Source organism: Phocoena phocoena, chromosome 2 (genome assembly GCF_963924675.1).
Source record: "Phocoena phocoena chromosome 2, mPhoPho1.1, whole genome shotgun sequence".
Taxonomy (NCBI): domain Eukaryota; kingdom Metazoa; phylum Chordata; class Mammalia; order Artiodactyla; family Phocoenidae; genus Phocoena; species Phocoena phocoena.
This window is the reverse complement of record NC_089220.1, coordinates 99521120-99543129: the sequence shown is the minus strand read 5'-3', so window position 1 is coordinate 99543129 and position 22010 is coordinate 99521120. Positions and strand designations below refer to the sequence as shown.

Genomic DNA, 22010 nt, shown 5'->3' with positions numbered 1-22010 from the left:
ATCCTGTTGTTGAAGACTAAAATAATCTTTATAGATGTTACTTCCTAGTAGGAACTTTAGATCAATCAATCATTTAGCATGTAGTCCATCGAGGAGGTGTTTTCTAAACCCTTGTTACTCAAAGCGCAATCCATGGCCATGGATTAACAGCACCAGTATTACTTGGAAACTTATAAAATGCAGACTCACAGGCCACACCCCACAGTTACTGAATTAGAATCTGCATTTTAACAAGATCCCCAGGAGATTTGTATGCATGTTAAAATTTGAGAAGTACTGATCTGGGCTTTTTAGGATTGTAAGGAACAGTCTCATGTTATTTCAATTAATGAGTCTCTGTTGTGGATATACAGGAGGAGGTCACTGGAAGAAAAGGAAACCGTCTCAAAAGCCATATAGCCAGGCCATGGAGAACTGGGGTGTCATTAAGGAAACAACAGAACTTTAGCAATCTACTTACTTCCTCATACAGACAACAGTAGACTTTCATTGCTCCCCATTCTAGTGCTCCACGACTCAGTCACTGTCTTTATTGCTACTGCTCCAGGCAAGAACAGTGAAATAACCCTTTCAAAGCAAGTGTCTCATTCAAACTCTCCAAGAGAAGTCTTTGTTGGTATTGGCCAGTTATGGGGCACCTGGGCACCACTCTTGGCCAAAGCTCTCACAATAGGCTCACTCATCTGCTTGCCAGGTCATTTGCTACCTTTGGGTCTAATTAACTGTGGTTATGGTGTTGAGATCCTATAAACCTGAGCATGGCCACCTATGCTTAAGGGCTGCTACTGGTCTATTTGTTCAGAAAGGGGCTGTGAGCAGGTCAGGCACCCAAACATTAGGCCCTATATTACAAGGATCCAAATATTTGTTTATCAGTTTTGTATAAGAATATGAAAGAACTTACCTTAGGTAGTTTAGATAATGAGCTGAATTGGAGAGAAGATGGAGAGGGAAAAATAATTCAAAGATATTTAGAAATGTATTTTTCAAGCACTCTCATCTAGTGTGAAATTATGTTACAGAGCTTAGTCTTTATTAACTGACTATCTTATTTCAGAGTTTGGGTGGAGTAACTAAAATTTTGTGCATGAAAAGCTTATTTTTAAATTTCAAAGTAATATATTTCTGATGTGATGGCAAACATGTTTCCTGCTATTCAGTAACCTGATATAAAAGCATCATATTCCAGTAAGAATACTGAAAACAACAGAGATAATAAACAAGAAGTGCCATCAGCCACTGCATTGTCAAGAGAAGTAAATAATTTAAATAGGCTTATACTAATGGAAGACACATGGCAGAGCTTGAAATAGAAATGCAGCAATTAACATCTCAGCCTGCACCTCACACCTAACACCTCATCACTCAACACTTTCCAACCTACTTCTGTCTGGGAGTCCTTTTAAACCTGCACAAACTAACTTCCCTGAATGAAGTTAATTCCCCAAAGTATCGAAGTCGCTTCTTTTCCAATCTTGTTCACCTTATAATAGCTTTAAGCTCACTTACAGGGATGGATACCTTCACACCAAGAGTTTCATTATGTACTTATCATGCATCCTCTCCCACTCATCTCAAGTACTCAGGAGAATGACAACAGTGTCTAAAGTGCCTCCTTAACCAAGTTAGGTACTAGGATTTAGAGAAATCAAGAGGAAGCATACTGTATACCTCAACTTGGTATTTTAGTTTAAATAACATTTTGAATGATTAAAGAAATAAACAGTGCCAGATAAAACAGCAGTTCTCTCTGTTACACATAACTCAATCTTTGTGACTACATTTTAAAATGATTTTATGAAGCCAGAAATTTTTTGAGCTCAATATTTTGGCAACTGCTAAGTCTGACTGCTTAAGACATTTTCTGAATCTAGAGTTAATAACCTCTAGCTAGGCCTGATATTTTGCCTAGCTAAAAACCTAGAGATCAGTCAAGGATTATTCTGCCGTCCTTTCATTTTTCTCCATTCCAAACAATATTACACAACATGCAAATACCACCACACTGGCTGCAGTCCAACCCTTGTGCAGTTTTAGTCCTCTGCTTGTGAAATAATTTTTTTATGTTCAAGTGAAACTACACACTCTGACATTTTGGGGGCAAATCCAGAGGATTTTGCCTACAACAGATATGTTCTTCAAAGGAGGATGGAGTTCTAACCTTCTTATAATTGCTGTTTGGGCTGAAATGTTCAATAATGATGGTATCCTATCATAACTCCATTATCTCATTTGAGACAGTTTATTAGGCAGATTTTTCTTTGTCCTTAACTGGAGACAATAAACAGAAACCTGGCATAAATTTCAAACAAAGTTACTTTGGATCCATGATTGCTATAATGTGAAATGTATCTTTCATAGAAAGGTGCACAAAATCTGGGCAAGACCTACAAAACATGGTTAATAGCCACAAATTATTTTCATCTTTTTCTCAAGAGACAGGGAAAACATTGTATCCTAAGTGTCTGGGGTTTGATAGCCTATGAAGGGAAAATTGACAAGGGTCTCCTGAAACAGTGACCTTCAATCAAGCTATGGAAATGTTTTACAGTTGCCCTTCTTCCATCTTACTAACTCCACCGCCACACATGCTACAGACTAAACACTCGTTATATGGCATATTCTTGCCTGGTCTTGGCCACAGCAAGCTATCAGTTAATTGACTATCTTCTAAACTGTTACCCCTCCCACAAATATTTTCACTTTAGTTAGGGACCTTTTAAGGACCAATGCAAGCTCAAGGCCTAATGAAATGAATCAAAAATTCATGACATTTTTGGGACCACAACTGATATGTCCCCTTAGGCATCTTTGGGTAGCTCTCCAGGCTGCTACTGTTTTATACGTTTCCTAGACCAGGTGTTTTGTTTGAATCAGAGCCTAAGTGGAGTGATGAATGATGATAGTACCTGATCATCACTACAGCAAGACTTCCTGTACTCCAGCTCTGAAACTTTACCACATTTATTTTAGAATAACACAGCAAAGTATCTGAGCCAGTGGCAGAGACATCAAGCACAGAGACTCCAAACTACAGTAGAAAAGTATTTTGTACCTCCACAAATTCTAAAAAGTATTTGTATCCCTTTTTGCACCACTGAGTTGAATAGAGGAATAAAGAAAAAATTTTTCTTTAAAAAAAACTTTTAAAAACTCTTAAAAAGAAAGGAGATGTTTTCTCACTTCTGCTCCTTAGAACTGCATACTGCTACACATTCTGCTTGAAGGAGGAAATTAGACAGATGAAGAAGGAAACAGAGGTGATTAGCCTGTCACTGGAAAGGAATATTAAAGGATGGGAAAACAGAACACATTTGTCAGTTCCTTACATAACCAGGTGAAATAATTATATTTAATTGTTTCTGAATTATTTAACTATGACATACCCCCAAATCCTTAAGAAAGCCACATTTGTCCCTGAGCAGAGTATTTCAGTCCAATGTAAACTCTTGCTTATTTTTCTTATACAGAGGCTTTTTAAAAAGTAATTTACTATCTCTTTAGGAACTCATTGCACTGGACCAGTGTTTAGGTGTGTTTATTTCTGCCACCCCTAACCGCAACACCAACTTTTCTCCAGCACACAGAGCTTCTCTTTTCTTTCTGTTTAATAAAATACTGAATGTTCTGAACCATAATATTTGCCCCTACTTCCTTCCTTGACCACAGATGGGTAGATGGAAGATTGTTGTCTCAAGTAAAACAGACAACCACAGAAGAGAAAATTATTCTTAACATTTTTAGTTTTTAAAACCAGCTACCATGAAATTCATTTTCTAAAATGAGCAGAGGTGGACATGTGGCTCATTTGTTTACTAGCTATGTGACAATTACACTTAACCTCTCTGAGCCTTAGTTTTCTAAACTGAAAAATGAGGATAACAATACTTCCTATTTCATAAGGTTAATGTAAAATGTGACAGCAATAATATGAAGTGTTAGAAGAGTTCCTTGCATATTATTAGCTATTATTCTTACGGGGTCACAAGAGTAGTTACCACCAATAATAGCACCAAGAAAATGGGAAGGAGTGGTATTTTAGTACTGAGTTGAAAGTTCATGTTTAAACTTTTAAAATTCTAGACTCTGGGCTTCAGCACAGGGCTTGGCATGGAATTAAATCTATGTCAGTGTAATAGAAAACCTCACTTGCCAAAAAAAACATAGTTGATAAAAAAAAGTTGGGTATCGGCATATATGATAAATTGGGAAGATCAACATGAACTCATAACTTTTTAAAAAAAGAACTATCTTTTCCACCTCTGCCTCTAAAATTATCAGCATTTTTGCCTATCAGTAACTCTCCCGTGTACCTAGAATTAACATTAAAGATTTCCTATTAAAGTGAACATTTTTATAATTATCTTTTTAAATACTTTATATTAATTTTTCTTTTGCATATTCTCACTTCCTTTCACAGACTCACATTTTACATCAATTCTTAAAATAATAATAATTTTTATTGTTATTTTCCTGCTCAAATATCACAGCTTAAGCGATGGGAACATTTAAGGGACTCCACACTTTTGGTTTTTGTTATTACTCCCCAATAAAATTAACCAGGAAATCTTGGAAGAAAGTAAACAGCATGAGGCCACTTAAAAAATTTTTTTTCCAAATTTCTACTTATTGCTCAAAGTACAAAAGCAGCATTCCAGGTGCACAGGTTAGTGGCTGGGGTGTTAGTAAATGACAGACCGAAAAGTCTAAAAGCCTGGCTCTCTTGCCTCAAGCTGGGAAAACTGTCAGTGTGATTTATATTCCAGAGGACCCAGCCCCATTCTTAAGTCAGACTTAACCTGCGACCTCATCATTGCCTGCTCTTTCCCCTTCCCTATCCTGCTTCCTTCTATCCCTCTTTTTTTTTAAACTCATATTTATTATAGAAAAATCCAACAGATTTTATTACATTTGAAAACTTTGCCATGAACTTCTATGTTACCGTATCCATAGAAATCTAATCTATTCAATGTCCTAAAGGCTAAATTTGTAAAACTGAGCTATATTTCTTCTATTTTTTAAATTCCATTAAAGAGTCAAAATTAAATGGTCTACTCTTTTTTGATGTTAGAAGAAACTGTTCTTTATTAACATATGATTTAAAATACACATTTATAAACAATGATTGTGTTGAAATTCAAATCTTTTAGATTGTTTTGTACTCATGACAGTTGTTCAAAACGTTTCCACAGGACTTTTATGCTATTTTAGTACTGATCGCTGGTTGGTTTTCAGAATGGGTTCAGGTTTCCTCCAAGGTAACCTAAAAGACACGGGATTCTGGCAGCCCCTTGATTAAACATGCATCATTTATAATGATTTTCCACATGATTATCCCAAATAGCCACGGAAGAGCACAATTTTAGGTGTAAGTTTTCTTTAGAAAATGCTGAAATCTCTGCCCCGACTCAGTAAAAATGCTTCATCATTTGTATTTTTATGTACATAGCAGAGCAGAGATTCACAATTGCAAATGCCAGAGGAACCAGTGCCTGGGTAGGAAAAACAAAACAGTAATTGACAAATTGCTGGAGGCTCAGTACAGACAACTCTGAGAGTTAAAAACTCCAAAGAAATTCAGTCATGGAGGGTACCCACATACTGTGAGATTTACCTCTAGGAGTCCGACCAGATTCCCACAGTATATAGTGGAGAGAAATCCCCTTGGTCTTTCTTCAGGGGGAGAGGAAAAGAAACCATTTTAAATACACCAGAGCACTGCCCTTCTATCTCTTTTAAGTTTCTTCTGGAAGTACACTCCCTCAATAAATCCCCTGCATCTGAATCCTTGTCTCAGCTTCTGCTCCTACAGAGCCTCAGAATGTGTTAGGAATGGGCTAGGAAGCAGACTCTAAGGATGGTATTCACGAGCTGAATCACTTGCTGGCCAGCTGCCAATGAGGACCTCACCCCTGTGGGTAGGTAGAGTCTTGGTAGTCCTGGTATCCTGAAGCAGTAAAATCATTAAGGCTTCCCAATTGTGGCTAATTGGGATCTGATCTGGAAGAAGATGCACTGGCTTGTTCAATATCTCTGGCATTTGAGAGGTATGGGAGAAGTAGTAATTACAAGGATTGTGGAATTGCCTAGTTGTTGCTGAACACCATCAATGTTTTGAAGTGAAAAAAGAAAACGATAGGTTAAAGATGACTACTCATCAATTCAAAGCAAAGTGTGAATACGAAAGAGCCTATTAGGTAGCACTTAAAGAAGTCATCATTGGCTGAGGACCTCATCTTAAGCATAGCAGAATTTCAGAAAATATTGCATTTTCAACCCTAGAAAGTTTCCTATGCCAAAATCAGGGCCCTGATATGGAAAGAATGAGACCCTGAGACTTGAGTTAAGGATTCTGGGTAGATCCAGCTCAGAACTTTGAACCCCTGGTATATCTGAACCCTCTGAGCCTACAGATATGCCCCATTCATTCTTGTTAGAAGATGAGCACTGCTCTGCTTGAAGAATATGCAGATGTTTCAAATAGGTGACTTACAAAACAATGCTTACCCTTCTTGGGATCTGCCTCCAACTTATATCAATAACTAGAGTAACTAGATCAATAACTAGAGTAAAATCTCAACATAATTCGGGAGTGTCGGGTTTGCTAAGGCAGAAGAGAAATGAGCAACAAATGAGCTGTAGCATCTCAATAACATGCAGTGACCAAAACCCGGGACCATATACATGGAAGTAGATCCTGAGGATGTTGAATCACAGGGAACAGAATATAAAGCAGACTGAAGAAGAGTCTGCTGATATAGAGGCACTCTCCTCTAACATTGGAATTAACACCCTGGCAAGGATCTTGACATCCAGTTCTAGTAAGTTTCTGGGATGGTTCTTAGAAGCTTTGAAAAAGCAATGGCCTATGTTAAATGAAGTGGAAAATTCAACAGCTAATTATATTGCCTGGTATGGCCCTGAAGACATGCTATTTACCACAGCAATACAAAATGCAATGGTGAGGATGGGCTGCAGCAGCAGGGAGATGCTCAGTAGTGCCTGTTCTCTGTAAGAGGCTGACAGTAAGAAATTTTGTAACACAACTAGCCTCCCTAATGGTGATGGTATAATCCTGGAATAGTAGAGGCCAGGTGGCGGCACCTGTCAGAAGCAAGGTGGGTGTAATTATTCTCTTGGGTAGCAAGGCAACTAGGGAAGCCCAATCCACAGTAATTTATAGAACATGATGTATCCAGGAGCTAGATAGGTATCCAACAAAGTATTACTCACTATAAACAATCAATCAGGGACATATATTACTGGATCAGCAAAAGATTGGGGTCAGCTAGCTGCCCCAGTAGGAAGAAAAAATCCTTTGCCTAGTTTCCAGATCTAAGACAGTTCTCAGACTCAGAACCCATCAATTAGGGAGGCCAGATCCCTTGAAGAAGGACACTGCAATACAACAGCAAATGTGTACCACAGTGATTCCCCAGTCCTCCCCCACAGACTTTTCTCAGGTAATTATAAACTGAGGAAAGGGAATACATACAAGTTTCTGAGGGATGTTGGATATAAGGTCTGAATGAACAGAGTTGAATACCCCATGGCCCAAAATGTTATCATAACACCTCTGTTAGACTAAGGAATAGAATTCTGTTAGAGTAAGGAAGTCAGATAAAAAATGGAATCTTGGCCTAAGTCCATCTCATAGTGCCTCCATTGGTTCCAAGAATAAAAATAAATATAAAATGATCTAAGGGTCATTTCCCTGGTATCTAAATACATAATTGGAGTGGACATTCTCAGCAACTGGCAGAACCCTCACATTGGTTTCCTGACCTATGAAACAAAAATCATTATAATAGAAAAGGCCAAGTGGAAACCCCTGATATTGCCCTCCCCATCCTTGGAAGACTGTAAAATCAAAAACAATACTGCTCTAGTGGGAACAGCAGAGATTAGTACCATCCTCAAAGACATAAATGATGAAGGTTTGAAGGTACCCATTTTTTTTGTTTTGTTTTGTTTGTTTTAAACATCTTTATTAGAGTATAATTGCTTTACAATGGTGTGTCAGTTTCTGCTTTATAACAAAGTCAATCAGTTACACATATACATATGTCCCCATATCTCTTCCCTCTTGCATCTCCCTCCTTCCCACTCTCCCTATCCCACCCCTCTAGGTGGTCACAAAGCACAGAGCTAATCTCCCTGTGCTATGCGGCTGCTTCCCACTAGCTATTTTATGTTTGGTAGTGTATATATGTCCATGCCACTCTCTCACTTTGTCCCAGATTACCCTTCCCTCTCCCCATATCCTCAAGTCCATTCTCTAGTAGGTCTGCATCTTTATGCCCATCTTGCCCCTAGGTTCTTCTGACCATTTTCTTTTCTTTTCTTTTCTTTTTAGATTCCATATTTATGTGTTAGCATACAGTATTTGTTTTTCTCTTTCTGACTTACTTCACTCTGTATGACAGTCTCTAGGTCCAACCACCTCACTACAAATAACTCAGTTTTGTTCCTTTTTATGGCTGAGTAATATTCCATTGTATGTATATGCCACATCATTTTTATCCATTCATCTGTTGATGGACACTTAGTTTGCTTCCATGTCCTGGCTATTGTAAATAGAGCTGCAATGAACATTTTGGTACATGACTCTTTTTGAATTATAGTTTTCTCAGGGTATATGACCAGTAGTGGGATTGCTGGGTCACATGGTACTTCTATTTTTAGTTTTTTAAGGAACCTCCATACTGTTCTCCATAGTGGCTGTATCAATTTACATTCCCACCAACAGTGCAAGAGGGTTCCCTTTTCTCCACACCCTCTCCAGCATTTATTGTTTGTAGATTTTTTGATGATGACCATTCTGACCAGTGTGAGATGATATCTCATTGTAGTTTTGGTTTGCATTTCTCTAATGATTAATGATGTTGAGCATTCTTTAATATGTTTGTTGGCAATCTGTATATCTTCTTTGGAGAAATGTCTATTTAGGTCTTCTGCCCAGTTTTGGATTGGGTTGTTTGTTTTCTTGATATTGAGCTGAATGTGTTGCTTGTGTGTTTTGGAGATTAATCCTTTGTCAGTTGCTTCATTTGCAAATATTTTCTCCCATTCTGAGGGTTGTCTTTTTGTCTTGTTTATGGTTTCCTTTGCTGTGCAAAAGCTTTTAGGTTTCATTAGGTCCCATTTGCTTACTTTTGTTTTTATTTCCATTTCTCTAGGAGGTGGGTCAAAAAGGATCTTGCTGTGATTTATGTCATAGAGTGTTCTGTCTATATTATCCTCTAAGAGTTTGATGGTGTCTGGCCTTACATTTAGGTCTTTAATCCATTTTCAGTTTATTTTTGTGTATGGTGTTAGGGAGTGTTCTAATTTCATTCTTTTACATGTAGCTGTCCAGTTTTCCCAGCACCACTTATTGAAGAGGCTGTCTTTTCTCCACTGTATATTCTTGCCTCCTTTATCAAAGATAAGGTGACCATATGTGTGTGGTTTATCTCTGGGCTTTCTATCCTGTTCCATTGATCTATATTTCTGTTCTTGTGCCAGTACCATACTGTCTTGATTAGTGTAGCTTTGTAGTATAGTCTGAAGTCAGGGAGCCTGATTCCTCCAGCTCTGTTTTTCTTTCTCAAGATTGCTTCCGCTATTCAGGGTCTTTTGTGTTTCCATACAGATTGTGAAATTTTTTGTTCTAGTTCTGTGAAAAATGCCAGTGGGTAGTGTTGTATGAAAGGAGAGAAGGTTAGCACTCCCCTTGAAGGTATCCATTATATTCATCTGTAACTACCCTGTCTGGCCTCTAAAATAAAAGGAGGATAATATCTCGAATTTAACCAAGCAGTAATCCTAATTGTAGCTACTGTAATGGATGTGATATCATTGTTATAGTAGACTACCACAGCCCTTAATAAGTGGTATGTGGCTATTAATCTGAAATATGTGTTTTCAATACCTAGAAGCAGGAAGAGATTAAGCATTTTGCTTTTACGTGGAATGGACAATAGTATACATTAATGGTCTTGCTCCAGGGTTAACTCTCCTATACTCCATTAAAACATAGTGGAGGGCTTCCCTGGTGGCACAGTGGTTGAGAGTCCGCCTGCCGATGCGGGGGACACGGGTTCCTGCCCCAGTCCAGGAGGATCCCACATGCTGCAGAGTGGCTGGGCCCATGAGCCATGGCTGCTGGGCCTGTGTGTCCGGAGCCTGTGCTCCGCAGCGGGAGAGGCCACAACAGTGAGAGGCCCGCATACCGCAAAAAAAAAGAAAAACAAAAACATAGTGGAAGATACCTGGACCATCTGGACTTCCCATGGAACACCACACTGTTCTATGACATCAGAGATTTCATGTTAGTTGAACTTACTGCCTAAGAAACTGGCAAGTACTCTGTATACCTTGATAAAACACATGCACTCCAGAGTATAGGACACAAACCCTATGAAAATTCAGGCCTACCCATGTGAGTGAAGTTTTTAAGGTCTGGGGCTTGCTGAGACATCCCCTCCAAATTAATATTGAGATCTATTTCAGGAATGGGTTTAATTTTCCTGCCCAAAGTGCCTCAGACAACACCACTATACAAAGGATCACTGTCTCAGATGAAGTGAGCATTTTTACAAAAGAGATGTGGTGGTGGACCCAGAACCATGAGAGTCACTGGTCCTATCACATACTGTATCCCTCCAAACCTGCAGGCCTGATAGAGAAGTAGAACAGACTTATGAAAGCACAGCATCATGTATGCATGGGCATGATTCTTCAGGATAGGGTTCACACAAATCAGTAGCCATTGTATGGGGATATTTTCCAAACAGGGGAACCCAGGTTGTGGAAGTAGGAGTAGCTTTCTCTACTAGCGCCCCAAGTGATTTCTGTCACTGCAACTTCATGCTCTGCAGGCCTAGAGGTTCTAGTTTGCATAAGGGAAATGCTTCCAAATAGGAACACAATAGTAAGAGTCATTAAACTTTACTATGAGGCTACTGCCTGCTCATTTTAGATTCCTTGTGCCAAGAGGCTGACTGTCAAGGAAAAGAGTCCCTGTACTGGCGGGGTAACTGACTTGGATGAGGTAGCATTGTGTTACACGATGCAGGGGAAGGAAGCCTATTCTGCACTTAGCTGGTCCACTGGAATGCCCCTTGATAACTTCCCTAGGCAATTTTCATAGCAAATGGACAAAGCCTAAGGGTCCACAACCTAAGGCAGACACGGTAACTCAGGACTTAGATCCCTCAAAGAAGGGAGTCTGGATAGCCTCACCAGACAAGCCACCTAGCCCAGCAGAAGGGGCTAGTTAAATGTTAAGGAGATATAGGATCTGTGGAAAAGGAGAGACATGATGAGTTTCAAGATCAAGTGCAATGTCAGGATTTGGAATTTTTCCTACTAACCCTGTTGTAAATTTCTCCAGGAAAAAAAAAAGAGTCTGTCTCCAGATTAAGTTATGTTTCTCAGAATGTTTCTGAGACTACACTCCTATAAACCTCCCACATGCACATCTCCATCTCAATCTGTTTCTCAGAAAACCTAACTTAATATCATACCCACTGAACAAGTTGAGATCATGAGGATATGATGCATAATTTAGCACTGCTATAAACTAACAGACAACAAGGGTTCTGAGGAGAAAAGAAAGTACTCCAACTATACAACCACACACGAGAAGCCATGATGGCTCTGAACTGGCAGTACTCAGCTCAAATCCAAATTAATCTTCATAAATATAAAGAAATGGATCCTAAGTTGTGGTAGTGGTGTTAAGTGAAACACATGAAGTTGAATCTCTGTAACCTAAATGGCTGTATCTTGTGATATAATCACAAGACATAATACAGTGTTTTGAATTCAAACTTATCTGAATTAAGTAATATTCCTAAACTGCAAAGCAAGTATGCATCACTGGCGTTTGAATACACAGCGTTCTTTCCCACGCTGTTTATATCTTTTAAGCACATTATCATAATAAACATATAGTTGAGCGGCAACTGAACCAAGTATAAATTCAATGTTCAAATGAGACTGAAATAAAGCATCTCCCTGAAGAACAGCAAAAACCTGGAGCCAATCTAAGTGTCCAACTAGAGAATTAGTTTAATAAGTCATGGTATAGTATATCATAATTAGTGATGATATGAGTAGATTTATATTTATTGACATAGAAAGATGTGATGTATGGTATTACTAAGTGTCAAAGCAGGCTGCAAGTTAATATTGTAGAATACCTTATTATTATTTTTTTGTCTGCGTTGGGTCTTCGTTGCTGTTTGTGGGCTTTCTCTAGCTGAGGCGAGTGGGGACTACTCTTCGTTGCAGTGCGCGGGCTTCTCGCCGCGGTGGCTTCTCTTGTTGCAGAGCACAGGCTCTAGGCGCACAGGCTTCAGTAGTTGCAGCACACGGGCTCAGTAGTTGCGGCACATGGGCCCTAGAGCGTGCAGGCTTCAGTAGTTGTGGTGCATGGGCTCAGTGGTTGGGGTGCGTGGGCTCTAGGGCACGTGGGCTTCAGTAGTTGTGGCTTGAGGCTCTAGAGTGCAGGCTCAGTAGTTGTGGCACACAGGTTTAAGTTGCTCTGTGGCATGTGGGACCTTCCCAGACCAGGGATCTTTCCCGTGTCCCCTGCACTGGCAGGTGTATTCTTAACCACTGTGCCACCACGCAAGTCCAGAATTACCTTATTTATGATAATTTATAGTCATATAAATATATATAGAAAAATTCTGAATATAATTACATCAAAATTTTATTCATTAATAATTATAGTTATAATTATTCTGATTATTATCACAGATGCTGCCAGTGTCCCATGTAGTACTGCAGCCAACTTCTAATGCTTCCTCTGTGTCTGACAGCTTTTTATTCCAGAACTGCGGAAGACAGCTTGTCTGGCAGCAGGCTGAAAATGCTGAGGTAGTAGCTCACCCTTGAGGTGAGCCCATTCTGAGGCATTTTTTTACAGCATTTCTCAGGATTTCTCCATGAGATTTCTCTTTAGTAGCTCACTGTCATATCTGGCTTAATAACACACCCTTCACTGGCTGGATTCTCTTCTTTATATTACTCCTCCATTCCCATAAGTACTCTGCATTTCCGAAATAATTGGCTTATACTCAAATCCTCGTTTCATCTGTTTCTGGGCATACTCATACGAAGATATCTGTCTGTAATTTTCAAATACTTCTACTAAAGCTCAGATGATTTATGTAAAAATTTAATAAAAGTTTAAAAAACATTTTATATACAATGTTTTATAAGTCAGATGTAAAAATACATAAACAGAAGGAAAGTTAAAGAACACAGAGTTCTTTCTGTGTTCAATAAAGATATTTGTCTATAAGTGTTTTCTTTTAAAGCTGTGATGGGGGCATGAAAACTACTTTCAAATATTTAAAGGGCTAATAAGTAAAAGAAAAATTGATGTATTCATCATGATACTAAAGAAACCACAGAAAAAGAGCCTAGTGGAAGTCACAAGGAGAAGAATTTCTATTTAAGTAAGAACTGTCTGGCAGTTAAAACGGCTTCAAACTGGAATAAACTGTCTCTGGAAAAAGAGCATTTTTGTCAGTGACAAGTGCCAGACTGTGAGCAGAACCTGGCTGACTCTTGACAGGGGCAGTTGGCTGGAAGGATCTTTAACATCCCTCTCAACTTGGAGAGTCTCTAATTCTGAGCCTAATTAATCAAACTATGTGGATATCTGGGAATCATTTATGCTTTCTTACTAATGATACTAGGAGTACTGGATTATTTGGGACCATATATTCATTCCTAGACCTTCAAATGTGAGATAAAGGATCACTGTAGCACTTTGTACAAATGGTAAATACACATTCACAAAACATAGAAGTGGAAAAAGATTTAGGAGTCTGGATAAATCATAAAATGTGGATCCAAAAATGTTAATTTAAAAATTGACATTATTGACACTGACTTTAGTCAGACCATGAAATAGGTCTAGTTTCATACAATTTTCCAGCATTTGAAATATGTAAGCCAGAGACCATCAAGAAGTGGTCAGTTTGGGGCTTCCCTGGTGGTGCAGTGGTTGAGAGTCCGCCTGCCGATGCAGGGGACACGGGTTCGTGCCCCGGTCTGGGAAGATCCCACATGCTGTGGAGCGGCTGGGCCCGTGAGCCATGGCCACTGAGCATGTGCATCCGGAGCCTGTGCTCTGCAACGGGAGAGGCCACAACAGTGAGAGGCCCGCATACCACAAAAAAAAAAAAAAAAAAAAAAAAAAAAAAGATCAGAAATAAATTCAAGAAGCAATCTCATTTACCACTGCATCAGAAAGAATAAAATACCTAGGAATAAACCTATCTAAAGAGACAAGAGACCTGCACTCCAAGAAGTATAAGATGCTGGAGAAAGAAATCAAAGAAGACACTAACAGATGGAAATACATACCATGTTAATGGATTGGAAGAATCAATATTGTCAAAATTACTACACTACCCAAGGCAATCTACAGATTCAATGCAATCCCTATCAAAATACCAATGGCATTTTTCACAGTAGAACAAAAAAAGTCTTAAAATTTGTATGGAGAAACAAAAGACCCTGAATACCCAAAGCAATCTTGAGAAAGAAAAACAGACCTGGAGGAGTCAGGCTCCCTGACTTCAGACTATACTACAAAGCTGTAGTCATCAGAACAGTATGGTAATGGCACAAAAACAGAAATATAGATCAATGTAACAGGATAGAAAGCCGAGAAATAAACCCATGCACCTATGGCCAATTAATCTATGACAAAGGAGGCAAGACTACACAATGGTGGAAATACAGTCTCTTCAACAGATGTTGCTGGGAAAACTGGACAGTTACATGTAAAAAAATGAAATTAGATCATTCTTTAACACCATACATAAAAATAAGCTCAAAATGGATTAAAGACCTAAATGTGAGACTGGACACTATAAAACTCCTAGAGTAAAACATAGGCAGAACACTCTGTGACATAAATCACAGCAATCTTTTTTTCACTCTGTCTCCCAGAATAATGGAAATAAAAATAAAAATAAACAACTGGGACCTAATTAAACTCAAAAGCTTTTGCACAGCAAAGGAAACCATAAACAAAACTAAAAGACAACCCACAGACTGGGAGAAACTATTTGCAAATGATGTGACCAACAAGGGATTGGTCTCCAGAATTTACAAACAGCTCATGAGGCTTAATATCATCAAAACAAACAACCCAATCCAAAAATGGGCAGAAGACCTAAATACACATTTCTCCAAAGAGGACATACAGATGGCCAAGAAGCACATGAAAAGATGTTCAACCTCACCAATTATTAGAGAAATGCAAATCAAAACTACAGTGAGGGCTTCCCTAGTGGCGCAGTGGTTGAGAGTCCGCCTGCCGATGCAGGGGACATGGGTTCGTGCCCCGGTCCGGGAAGATCCCACATGCCATGGAGCGGCTAGGCCCATGAGCCATGGCCGCTGAGCCTGCACATCCGGAGCCTGTGCTCCGCAACGGGAGAGGCCACAACAGTGAGAGGCCCGTGAACCACCCTCCCCCAATAAAAAACTACAGTGAGATATCACCTCACACCAGTCAAAATGGCTATCGTCAAAAAATCCACAAACGATAAATGCTGGAGAGGGTGTGGAGAAAAGGGAACCCTCCTACATTGTTGGTGGGAATGTGGATCAGTACAACTACTATGGAGAACAGTATGGAAGTTCCTTAAAAAACTAAAAATAGAGCTACCATATGACCCTGAAATCCATTCCTGGGCATATATTCAGAGAAAAACATGGCCCAAAAGGATACATGCACCTCAATGTTAATTGCAGCACTGTTTCCAATAGCCAAGACATGGAAGCAACCTAAATGTCCATTGACAGAGGAACTGATAAAGAAGATGTGGTATATATATATATATATATATATATATATATATATATATATATATACACAATGGAATATTACTCAGCCACTAAAAAGAATGAAATAGTGCCATTTGCAGCAACATGGATGGACCTAGAGATTGTCATACTGAGTGAAGTAAGTCAGACAGAGAAAGAGAAGTATCGTATGACATCCCTTATATGAGGAAGCTAAAAAAGAAACGATACAAATGAACCTATTTACAAAACGAAACAGACTCACAGATTTAAAGAATGAACTTATGGTTGCCACGGGGGAAGGAAGGGAGGAAGGGATAGTCAGGGAGTTGGGGATTGACATGTACACTGCTATATTTAAAATGGATAACCAACAAGGACCTACTGTACAGCACAGGTAACTCTGTTGAATGTTATGTGGCAGCCTAGATGGGAGGGGAGTTTGGGGGAGGATGGATACATGCATATGTACAGGTGAGTCCCTTTGCTGTGCACCTGAACTATCACAACATTGTTAATCGGCTATACTCCAATGTAAATAAAAAGTTAAAAAAAAAAGCATGAGTAAATGGTGAAAAGATGCTGATATTGTGAAAAGACTTAGCGATTCAAAGAGAGGGACTGAAGGACCAATCTGAACATTCAGCACAAATAATACCCAGCAAAAGAAATATTTTCAGGAAGTAGGGAGGGACTTTAAAAAATTCTTTTACTTGTATCTTTAGAGAAAGTTGAGATGCTATTATGTTGATTTAAAAAGATCAATCTGAAAATAATAAAAATTTCTTAAAAAGAAAAAAATAAAGTAAATTACAGATATGTAACATGATGTGAGGAATTCCAGGAAGGATTACTCTCCTAAAAAAACCTGAAGTGGTACCATTCATAATTTATTTTGTTAGACAGTACCTTTTGACATTCTTTCTTTTCCCTCTCCTTCTCCCATCCTCTCTTTACCATTCCTCTTACTGTCCTCTTACCTACCTTGATACCCTCCTCTCTTTACCATGTACTATTCTCTTGTAATATGATTATGTACTGGATTAACATATTAACATTTAGTTAGAATTGTGGTAATATTATTTTGGCCCCTTTGTGCATCCCCCAGACATGTCTAGCAAAACCTTGACTCTAGATTAATTAAACCATCTTCCTTCTTCATTATACACCTGGGCTTCTGAACACTGCTAGAGAAAATTATACAGTCAGGTGTCTTGGATCCACAAAAAAAACTCAGTCAACAATCCATTTATCATCTCATCAAAAAGACTAAAATGTATAGTAATAAACCTACCTAAGGAGCCAAAAGACCTGTACTCAACTATAAGATGCTGATGAAAGAAATTAAAGATGACACAGATGGAAAAATAAACCATGTTGTTGGATTGGAAGAATCAATATTGTTAAAATGACCATACTACCCAATGCAATCTACAAATTCAATGCAATCCCTATCAAATTACCAATGTCATTTTTCAAAGAACTGGAACCAAAAAATTTTAAATTTGTTTGGAAACACAAAAGACCCCAAATAGCCAGAACAATCTTGAGAAAGAAGAACAGAGCTAGAGGAATCATGCTCTCTGACTTCAGACTATACTACAAAGCTACAGTCATCAAAACAGTGTTGTACTAGCACAAAAACAGACACATAGATCAATGGAACAGGATAGAGAGCCCAGAAATAAACCCTCGTACTTATGGTCAATTAATCTGTGACAAAGGAGGCAAGAATATACAATGGAGAAAAGACAGTCTCTTCAATAAGTGGTGCTGGGAAAACTGGACAGCTACATGTAAAAGAATGAAATTAGAATATTCTCTAACCCCATATACAAAAATAAACTCAAAATCAATTAAAGACCTAAGTGTAAGACTGGATACTATAAAACTCTTAGAGAAAAACATAGGCAGAACACTCTTTGACATAAATTGCAGCAATACTTTTTTGGGATCTGTCTCCTAGGGTAATGAAAACAAAAGCAAAAATAAACAAATGGGACCTAATTAAACTTATAAGTTTTTGTACAGCAAAGTAAACCATAGACAAAATGAAAAGACAACCTATGGGCTGTGAGAAAATATTTGCAAAAGATGCATCTGACAAGGGATTAATTTCCAAAATATACAGACAGCTTATACAGCTTAATATCAAAAAAACAAGCAACCCAATCAAAAAATGATCAGAAGACCTAATGGACATTTCTCCAAAGAAGACATATAGACAGTCAGCAGGCACATGAAAAGATGCTCAAAATCACTAATTATTAGAGAAATGCAAATCAGAACTACAATGAGGTATCACCTCACACAGGTCAGAATGGCCATCATCAAAAAGTCTACAAATAATAAATGCTGGAGAGGGTGTGGAGAGAAGGGAACACTCCTACACTCTTGGTGGGAATGTAAACTGGTGAAGCCACTATGGAGAACAGTATGGAGCTTCCTTAAAAAAATAAAAATAAAGTTACCATATGAGCCAGCAACCCCACTCCTGGGCATATATCTGGAAAATAAGAAAACTCTAATTCTAAAAGATACATGCACCTCAATGTTCACAGCAGCACTATTTACAATAGCCGAGACATAGAAGCAACCTAAATGTCCATCAACAGCTGAATGGATAAAGAAGATGTGGTGTATATATATATATATATATATATATATATATATATATATATATACACATCCATACAATTGAATATTACTCAGCCATAAAAAAGGATGAAATAGTGCCATCTGCAGCAACATGGATGGACCTAGAAATGATCATATTAAGTGAAGTAAGTAAGACAGAAAAAGACAAATATCATATGATATCACTTATATGTGGAATCTAAAAAAGTGATACAAAGAAATTTATTTACAAAGCAGAAATAGACTCACAGACATAGAAAACAAATTTATGGTTACCCAAGGAAAAAGGGAAGTGGGGGGGAATAAATAAGGGATTTGGGATTAACAGTTAAACATTACCATATGTAAAACAGATAAACAACAAGGACCTACTGTGTAGCACAGGGAACTATATTCATTATCCTGTAATAATCTATAATGGAAAAGAAAGTGAAAATGAATATATATATTAAAAAAAATATATATATATATATAACTGAATAACTTTGCTATACACCTGAAGCCTTGTAAATCAACTATACTTCAATAAAACGTTAAAAAAATTCTTAGACTCCAACTGTAACTAGCATTCAAGTTACCTAGAAGCATTTCTACATGCACTACGTCTATTTAAGGCCCAAGAGAATAAGGAATCCTAAAATAATATTAAGAATATTATTGCAATGATGAACCAGAGATGGGGTTCTGGCCAGGAAACAGAACAAAGTTTTCCCTCTCATTCACTCCTTCCATACTAAACTCCTTCCACCCTGCCACCACTTCTGTACAGTTGCAATGTCTTTCTTGATTCCATACTTGCCCCCAAATATTCATTCTCCATATAGCAACCATGGTGAGCTTTTAAAGATGCAAATCAGATCAGATAATTCCCTTGCTTACTCTCAGTGGCTTCCTGCCATACTTAAACTAAAACTCATTCTTATGAAGGCCTATCAGACTTCACATGATCTGTCTGCTCCCCTAACTTTTGCCTACTCCTCTCTCTCCACACTGGCATTCTTGCTGATCCTCAAAACTAAAGCATGTGTCCACCTCTTTTGCACTTGTTGTTCCCTCTGACTAGAACACTCTTCCTTAGAGTTTGACATGGTTCACTTTCTCAGTTCATTCAGGACTCTGTTCATATATTACCTTCCTCTACCTCCACACCTATCCTCTTTCTTATACCATTAGCACAAGTGTTGAGATATATCAGTACTCAAGGTTCTACTTACTACTGTATAAGGGAATTTTGATGGAGCAAGTTACATACTCCCATATACTATTTCTACTGTGTCAATGGCCTATGATATGCCTACACATGGAAAGGCAGATGTATCTTTGTATCCTTCAGAAAGATATAAACTTGTTAAAGCAACAGTCTAGAGAAGGCTTGGTGGCCATGATGGTGGAGTAGGAAGACCCTGAGTCCACCTACTCCCATGGACATACACAAATTACAACTATTTACAGAGAAACTATCTATGAGACATTCTATGGAGCCCAGCAGCATACCTGCCTCTGGTCACCAGAGCTATATGCTCTAGGGATGCCCTCTACCCAGGCTGTGGCGGGGCTGAGTACTATGGGTGCACTGATAGGAGGGACTAGGCCCCAGCCTGATTGGCTGTCATGTCCTGCCTCACGTGGTGGCTGCCAGCCCAGGTGTGGGAAGGGCTAGGTCCCTGCACAGATGGCTGTGTGACCTGGGAGTTCTTGGAACTGCTGCTGGTCCACTGGTGGATGGGTCAGTTCCTGGTGCTAATGCACTAGAAGAAAGATTCCAGTATGGCGCTTGCCAGCACCAGTGACCTCATGATAGAAGGAGCTCTCCAAAATGGCTGCTGCCAGTGCCTATATTCCCAGTGGGAGTCCTAGTTGCCTCCTGCCTCACCAGGAGGCCCTTCAAGATCAGCAGATGGGTCTGACTAGGCTCCTTTCAAATTACTGCCTCTATGAACACAGTGAGAATCTTAACAAAAAATTAGAAAACATAAAGAAGAACCAAACAGAGCTTAAGAATATAATAACTAAAATTTAAAAACACACTAGAGGGAATTCCCTGGCGGTCCTGTGGTTAGGACTCTGTGCTTCCACTGCAGTGGGCGCAGGTTTGATCCCTGGTTGGGGAACTAAGATCCATGATATGGCAAAAACAAGCAAACAACAACAACAAAAAACCCACCAGACGGAATCAACAGTAGAATACATGATACAGAAGAACAGATCAGCAAACTGGAAGACAGAAGTAGTGGAAATCACCCAAATTGAATAGAAAAAAATAAAAAAGAATTTAAAAAATGAGGGTCATTTAAGAAACCTCTGGGACAACATCAAGCATACTAACATTTGAATTATAGGGGCCCCAGAAGGAGAAGAGAGAAAAAAGAGGCAAGAACTTATTTGAAGAATAATGGCTGAAAAATTCCCTAACCTGAGACAGGAAACAGACATCCAGGCTCAAGAATCACAAAGAGTCCCAAACAAGATGAACCTAAAGAGGACTACAACAAGATACATTATAATTAAAATATCAAAAAGATAAAGAGGGACTTCCCTGGTGAAGCAGTGGTTAAGAATCCACCTGCCAATGCAGGGGACGCGGGTTCAAGCCCTGGTCTGGGAAGATCCCACATGCCGCAGAGCAACTAAGCCCGTGTGCCACAACTACTGAGCCTGTGTGCCACAACTACTGAAGCCTGCGCACCCGTGCTTCTCAATAAGAGAAGCCACCGCAACGAGAAGCCCGCATACTGTATCGAAGAGTAGCCCCCACTCACCGCAACTAGAAAAGCCCGCACGCAGCAACAAAGACCCAATGCAGCCAAAAATTAAAAATAAATAAATAAATTTATATTTAAAAAAAGATAAAGAGAAACTATTAAAAGCAGCAAGAGAAAAGCAACAAGTTACATAACTATAAGCTGACGTTTCAAAAGAAACTTTGCAGGCTAAAAGGGAGTGGTACAATATATTCAAAGTGATGAAAGGAAAAAACCTATAACCAAGAATACTCTACATGGCATGGCTATCATTCAGATTTGAAAGAGAGATAAAGAGTTTTACAGACAAACAAAACTTAAAAGAGTTCAGCACCACTAAACTGGCTTTCCAAGAAAAGTTAAAGGGACTTCTCTAAGTGGAACAGAAAAGATCACAACTAGAAATATGAAAATTACAAAAGGAAAAATATCATCGGTAAAGGCCAACATACAGTGAAGGCACTAGAGCAACCACTTAGAAAGGTAGTAGGAAGGTTAAAAGACAAAATTAATAAAATCATTATTGTTAAAATGACCATACTACCCAATGCAGTCTACAAATTCAATGCAATCCCTATCAAAGTAACAAAGGCATTTTACACAGAACTAGAACAAATAATTTTAAAATTTGTATGGAAACACAAAAGACCCCAAATAGAACAATTTTGAGAAAGAAGAACAGAGCTGGAGGAATCATGCTCCTTGATTTCAGTCTATGCTACAAAGCTACAGTAATAAAAACAGTATGGTACTGGCACAAAAACAGACACATAGATCAATGGAACAGGATAAAGAGCCCAGAAATAAACC

At 38.7% G+C, this 22010-nt stretch overlaps 1 protein-coding gene and 1 pseudogene across 1 annotated transcript in view; one reads left to right on the top strand and one right to left on the bottom strand.

Moving 5' to 3' along the window:
* The window catches only part of TEX9 (testis expressed 9), a 169361-nt gene that overhangs the window by 105891 nt on the left and 41460 nt on the right, over nt 1-22010 (bottom strand). The window lies entirely within an intron of this gene.
* Nucleotides 9681-9722, top strand: LOC136119736 (U6atac minor spliceosomal RNA; annotated as a pseudogene).